A 7,670-nucleotide genomic window follows, 5' to 3' on the forward strand; every position below is an offset into this window, starting at 1 on the left:
TAAGCCCATCCATGCTGTCACAAATGGCAAGATTTCATTCTTTTTCATGGGTGAGTAATATTCCAGTGTGTGTGTGTGTGTGTGTGTGTGTGTGTGTGTGTGTGTGTGTGTACTAGGCTTTATCCATTCATCTATCCATGGACATTTAGGTTCCTTTTATATCTTGGCTGCTATAAATAATGCTGCAGTGAACATAGGGGTGCATATATCTTTTTAAATTATTGTTTTTGTTTTCTTTGGGTAAATACCCAGAGTGGAATTGCTGGATCATATGATATTTCTAATGACATTTTTTATTTTTTGAGAAACCTCCATACTGTTTTCTGTAGTGTTTGCACCAATTTATATTCCTAACAACAGTGTATGAGCGTTTCCTTTTCTCCACATCCTCGCCAACATTTGTCATTTGTTTGTTGTCTTTTTGACAATAGCCATTCTGACAGGTGTGAGGTTATGTCTCATTGGTGGTTTTGATTTACATTTCCCTGATGATTAATGATGTTGAACATCTTTTCATGTGTCGTCCATCTGTATGTCTTCTTTGGAACAATGTCTATTCAAGTTCTCTGCCCATTTTTAATTGGATTTTTAAATATTTAGTTGTGTGATTTCTTTATATAATTTGGATATTAACCCCTTATCGAATATATCATTTGCAAATATTTTCTTCCATTCAGTAGGCTGCCTTCTCATTTTGTTGAAGGTTCCTTTCACTGTGCAAAAGTTTTTTAGTTTAATGTAGTTCCATTTGTTTATTTTTGTTTTTGTTGCCCTTGCCTGAGACAGATCCAAAAAACAATATTGCTAAGATCAATGTCAAAGAGCATACTATGTTTTCTTCTAGCGGTCTTATGGTTTCAAGTCTTACATTTAAGTCTTTAATCCATTTTGAGTTTTTTTGTATATGTATTAGGAAAATGGTCTAGTTTGATTCTTTTGCATGTAGCTGTCCAGTTTTCCAGACACCATTTATTAAAGAGGCTGTCTTTTCCCCATTGTATATTCTTGCCACCCTTGTCAAAGATTAATTGACCATATTAGCATGGGTTTATTTATGGACTTTCAGTACTGTTCCATTGACCTCTGTGTCTGTTTTTGTGCCTGCTTATTTTCTTGAAAGCGCTTCAAAAAGGAAAATGTGTTTGTAAATTTTATTTACATTTTATATTTTTGTACATATTGTTAGGGATCAGCCATTTCTAATGATCTCAGATGACCAAACCAACCTTCAGAGTGTTTTCTGCCCTACTTCTGACTTTACTTATGGTGTGCCCATGTTCGTTCTAATCTCAAATGAGAAAAAAAATACACTCGTAAAAAGAGCAAAAACAACTTATTCCAAGCGTTCTAGTAACATCTTTTGTGTTTATATTTAGCTGTACAATAAGTACTTGGTTTGTATAAGATGATTTAAAAGGCCAAAGGTAAAGCTTCTTTTTTTTTTTCCTTCTTTTGGTCTGTGAGGTTGCTATTTAGTTTTTGGCCCGTGTGATGCATGTGTGCAACACTGTTGTCCAACAATAAATTGGAATTTTATTTCACTGAGTTGTTCTTAAGAAAGAGAAAGAGATGGAATGGCCAATTCACTGTATGAAGTCATTTTCCAGTACATGATGTTTTCTATAATCCAGTTTTACTTATTGTCCATTAGTTGCTGGTGTCCAAATTTGTACTGAAAAATGGGGGTAACTTTGGAAATCACAATGATGTCCTTCTCATAGAGTATTTTTTTAGTCATCATATCCCCAGCCTCCGACTCAGCCTGGCTTTTAGTAAACAATCACAGATACTTGTTGAATGAAAAAATGAATGAAGTCATTTGAAACATGTAAAACATTTGTTAATGTGTCCTAATCATAGGTTTTAGAAAGGTTGGCATCCTAAAAAAAGTGCGTGCACTCTTCTTTCCCTTTAATTTTTCACAATGTAAAGACAGAAAAGCATCTGGGAAAAGCTGTCAGCCTCAGTATCTCCTAATCATAAATTGAGTGCCAACTTTGAGAAGCTAAGTGAGAGGGTTGATGAGGCTTACCCACACCCCTCGTTGCGCTGAGAGCCCTGTGGGTAGTCAGATCGCAGGAGAGCAGGGAGCTCCCCTCTAGGGGCACATTTCCACACTGAAAATAATGAGGCTCAAATATTAGATGCATCGCTAAAATGTTTTTTATGTTTAAAGGCATAAAGAAGATATCTCAGTAAAGAATCACTCTGATTTACAGTATCTGCAAACCCTTTTTAAAATATCTTAAACTTTTACTAGAATATATTGAACCTTCCCAACAAATTCTAGGAAGTTATAACCTTCCTATCAAAACTGGACAGTGCAAGCGCAAAAGTAAGAAACCAGTCTTTTGACATCTAGAAAAAAGAGTCCCAATTTGGAAACCCCACCTGAGTTAGCCACCCTGGCATTGCCTCTCTGTGTCTCGTCTAAACACGACAGTCATCTGTGTAAGGCACAGGAGTCAGGGTAATAAGCCGCATCTCCTTCATCTTGTTTGCCAGTGTTACAGGCTGAAAAGTTAATGTTTATGTGGGGCAGAGCAGCCATGGTGATGAAACGATAGATGGGGAGCTTGCATGCATTGTCCAGAAAAGAGGCTGGAAGAAGAGTTGGGGCTGACTTTCAAAATGAATTTCCTTGCTCTCTGGGTGTTGTCTTCCTTGGCCTTTGATGTTTAGAGATTCCTTTCGTTGTTCAACAATGTTGATTTTGGAGAGAAAACAGAGTTCAAAACCCCAGGGGTCATGTTCTAGGGAGTGTTACAGGAATACAGAGGGCAGTTTCACGAAGCCGACAAGGCTTCATCTCTGCTTTTAATACAGAGAAAGAGAGGAAGAGATGAGCAATACATTTTTAAGAAGCTCAGCTTTATCTCATAAAAAGATGCCTCCAGTCAGTCTGGATAAAGGTAATTTGCATAGGCGCGTCTTTATGATTCTAAAGAGTGGAATGTTTCCCTTAATTAAGAGAGCCTTGTCTGACTCAAGGAAAATGAAACACTTTCTCAGATATGAGTGGACCATAATCCCCACTAATAAAACACAAATAAGGCCATTGTCTGGAATGTCAGAAATGAGCCATTTCCCCCTCTTGAAATATTCAGAAAATTGAAGCAAAGCTATATATTTTTTGCATTTTCTTTGTCTAACAGATAATGTTTTTGGTTTATAAAATATAATTTAATTTTATGTTGCTCTGCTGTTACATAGGGCATAACATTTTCACAAGGCTGTTTTGGAACTGCAGTCAATGATTAGCAACACACAGTAGTGGTCCAACTCTCTAAACAATAATCACTAGACCACTGGACAACCTCTCACATGTGTACAAATCTGCATGGAAAAGCACTAAAGTTTTAGACTCAGACTTGTGTACTTTAGCTTACTTCCCCCTTTTAGTGTATTAGGAAATGACATGCACTTTAATTTGCCAAAAGCAATGCTTGTATTCTGACAGCAACACGTTACTTCTGTTATATGGTACAGTGAATACCAGGACTCCAAAGGCAGCAGGTGTAAGTGAATTTTTCTTGGGAAGGGAAGCTGTCAACATCCTTCTTCCTCTCAAGAAACCGTTTTACAGTAAGTCCCTTACATACGAACCTTCAAGTTGCGAGCCTTCAAAGATGCGCACATGAAGAGCAAATAAGGAAACTCTCTGTTGTTATAGATACACAAGACCTCCATCATATATGATACAAGAGGCATCTCAGTTTGTGACTCTCAGCCCAGAAATGTCAAATGCTTTTTCATTCAATCAATACTTCTGGATTCCTACCAAAAAGGAATACATTAAGGGCATGGAAAGTTGCTTACTGAAAGGAAACCCTTGAAGAAGAGTAAGGGAAGGAATGTAGAAATTAAGAAGTTATGTAGAAAACTCTTTACATTGTAGTTAATTACATTTTCATGTCTTTGCAGTAATGCAAAACACAGTCACTTACAGAACTGGTTCAGATTACTTAAATACCAGATACATTTTTAGTCCTCTACATAAGCGTTTGGAAGTTATATTTATATGAAATGAAGCTATTAATACTTTCTACAGCAGTAACTGCACACCAGGAAGGCCAAGACAAACACAAATCAAAGAGTTTTGCCAAAGCTGCGATGTGAAAAGACTACAGACAAATGATTCCACACACATGTATGGGCTTCTTTGCTATAGGAAATCCAAATGAAATAAGGAGATGAGTACATTGAGTCCCCTACATATGAATGAGTTCCGTTCCAAGAGCGCATTCATAAGTCCAGTTATAAGTCCAACAAAGTTAGCCTAGGTACCCAACTAACACAATCGGCTCTATAGTACTGTACTATAATAGGTTTGTAATACTTTTCACACAAATAATACATAAAAAGCAAACACAAAAAATAAAGAAAGCATTTTTAATCTTACAGTACAGTACCTTGAAAAGTACAGTAGTTCAGTACAACAGCTAGCATACAAGGGCTGGCATCAAGTGACCAGGCAAGAAGAGTTACTGACTGGAGGCGGGAGAAGAGGTGGGAGATGGTAGAGGTGAAGGATCATCAGCAACAGGAGATGGCGGGCAAGCTGCAATTTCACTCACACCTGACGCTGATGGCACAGGTTCTGGTTCCTTGCTGGATTCAATTCCATCTACCCTCTTGAAAAAGTGATCCAGTGATGTCTGGGTAGTAGCTCTTTTTTTCTCATCATAGATGCCACAGTAGCACTGGATTGCACTCTGAACGGCTGCTGTAACCTTCGTGTACCATTCTACATCGGGGTCCTGTGCCTCAAAAACTAACAGTGCCTCCTCAAATAAAGAAAACCCCCTTGCCATTTCCTGCGTCGTGAATCTCTTCGCTTCTTCACTTACTTCTTCCTCTTGTCTCTCTTCATCCTTCCTCTGGGCCTCCAATTCCATCAGGTCTTCATTAGTAAGCTCCTCATGTTGCCCACAAGGAAGTTCAATGAAGTTGTCCTTTTGCAGATCTAGCTCTAGCGATGTTTCCATTGTTATCGCTTGGCTCTTCTCAGCAGTACCAGCTACAATAACCACTGCTTTTACGCTTGCTTCCAGACATCCTGGGCTTGAAATAAAGATACTGTACTACTGTACTCTATACAATACTATACAGTAGAGTACACAAAAGCACAACCACTTGTAGAGTATGCAGGCACGTCACAATGTACGCCAGACACGCGAACTAACTTACGTGACTGGACGTGCAAACCATGTGCGCATCTTTGAAGGCTCGCAACTTGAAGGTTCGTATGTAAGGGACTTACTGTAAAACGGTTTCTTGAGAGGAAGAAGGATGACACCCTACATGTACTTAGTTTTCTGCCCCTTCTGCCACATCACATTCTTCTCCTGCACTGTCTGGTGTCCATAAAGTTGTCTCTAAGAAACTGCATGTTGAAGGCACTGTCTTTACACGCCTCTCCTTCGTTCAGTGTATCAAGTTCTTCAGTGACCGCATCAAAAGCCATTTTAGCCAGTGTGCAGGCAAGTTCTGGGTTATTAATGATCTCATAGTAAAATACAGAAAAGTTAAGAGCCAGCCCCAGGCAGATGGGGTGTGTGGGACGCATCTCTTTCTTGCTTAAGCCTCTTGGTAAGCTTCTAGGGAATTATCTATCATTTATTTCTGATCATCACCACATGAAACTTCAGCAAGGCACCGGAAGTAATCTCCCTTCATTTTCAGATGGAAGATCTTACTCTCTGGGTTAGGTGCAATGGCTATTAAATGCTTGGCCAACAAATCCAGGACGGTGGCACAGACGGACCTCAGTTTGGACTCCACCATCCCTCGACAGTTCTTAATCAGCTGCAACTTCTGGTCAGAGGTGTAAGTTTTCTGTTGGATGTTCAAGATGACCCTCCAGGTGGACCTGCAGCCCCTGACCACGTTCGTGTAGGCCAGGGACGGGAGGTTGTGCTCCGGCTTGAACAGCTCGGCGCCGCCGGTCCATCACGGCCTTCAGTGCTGGTGACCATATCGTCATAGCGCTCGGCCAGCTCCGCCTTCTGGATCAGATCTGTCTTCTCCATGGGGCGGGGGAGAGGAGAGCTAGGGCGAGCACCCACCCACCTGGATCAGGAGGGAGCTGAGGAGGGCCTTCACGTCTCAGTGGCGTGAGTCTCACCACTTTGACCTGCTTTGGCTTCAGCCTGCTTTGGCTTTCAACCTGCTCAGCTCAGCCCACCCCACTCCGGTACCTGCAGAGGGAAGGTCTGCCACTCCACTAGATAATTGGCTAAGGTCTCCGCTTTGCTAAATAACTGGGAAGCAGCATGAAATAAAATAAAAATTTGGTCAAATCAACAAAACAGACAGTTCTGGGTATTGCCACAAACTGGCTGTGTGAACTGGAGTAAGGCATGTCTCTGAACTTCAGGTTCATCATCTGTAAAGCAGGATGGTATCTGTAAGATGGGAATTCTTTCTATACTGTAAAGCTGTGGGTTTCTTTTTTTTTAAGTAAAAATAGATGACATAAAAGGAATAAAACACTTGGCAGATATAGTCACTCAATAAACAGTACCATGTAAAATACTATTAAGAAATGCTAAGTTTAGACTTTGCTGTTCAGAGATGATCAGCCAAAGCTGGCTATGACAGATGGCGACTAAGAATTGGCCTGGTCTTTAGAATGGAAATAAATAATTGTTAGCAATGCCTCAATCCTCAAAAAGAGCCTATCAGCCTGGACAGGTGGGAAATTTCCAGGCTAGTGTCATGAAACCCATTCCTTGAGAAATAGATCCTGGATTGAGTGAAGGAAAATAAATAGGAAATGCTGCCCATAGCAAAGCACTAAGGCCCTCCAGAGGCTCTGGAGTAGGTAGATTACATTCTGGAAAATGAAGAAGAGCGGACACTTGACCTTCCCCTGAAATGGGTACCAAGATTTTACAGAGTTCCTAATTGTATAAATGCCACCACAGCGGTGGTTTACAAAATATGTTCTATGGAACACTACTTTCCAGAGATGTGAAAAGAATATCATAAATACATTTGAAAACACTGCATAATATAGTTCTCTTCTTAAAGAATCTTAATGCAGGTTAGCATGTTAAAGGCTCTGAGAAGTCCTTCAGAGTAGAGCTGTGTTCCACACCTGTCTAAGGTGGTATTTTCCCAGTCTACTTGATTATGGATACCTTTTTACCCTACAATACCATTCTCTGATATATCTCTAAGAGTATGAAAATAATATATGCACAAGGTTATTCATTATGGTATAATTTTTAATAGCAAATATTGGGAACAATCTAAATATAAATGCACAGCGTTTACCTTTTCTCCATAGACTATGTGTGCATAATTAATACTTACAGAGTCCTAGAGAAAATGACTCCTTCACTCCCTGGGGAGCATTCTAACCAACATATATTTGCCTTTCTGTGTGCTGTGTATACAATTTAAATTTCAGTCTCAGAAAAACTGCAAATTACAAAATGTGTGCCAAAGGCTCACTGTGTAGACAAGCGTTTCTATAAGCATTGGTTCTCCTCTAATGAAAATAGTCCTGTTGATAAAAATAAGGAAAACATTTTGTGCAAGTATAAGTTTCTCCCAGCCTCCTACCCATATAAGCAGAAATGTAAGCTGTTTTCCTGTCATCTTTTACATCTATCTTCCAAACGTTGGTGCTGGCTTGGACCTTCATTTTCCCTTTTGCAAGT

At 39.7% G+C, this 7,670-nt stretch overlaps 1 pseudogene across 1 annotated transcript; it reads right to left on the bottom strand.

The window, feature by feature from the left end:
- Positions 1–5,310: 5,310 nt before the first annotated feature.
- Positions 5,311–6,032, bottom strand: LOC309834075 (14-3-3 protein theta-like; annotated as a pseudogene). The gene has a single exon. The product of its transcript is annotated as a 14-3-3 protein theta-like (transcript).
- Between the last annotated feature and the right edge of the window lie 1,638 nt (positions 6,033–7,670).

This window comes from Grampus griseus (genome assembly GCF_964374135.1).
Source record: "Grampus griseus genome assembly, chromosome: 1".
Classification (NCBI taxonomy): Eukaryota; Metazoa; Chordata; class Mammalia; order Artiodactyla; family Delphinidae; genus Grampus; species Grampus griseus.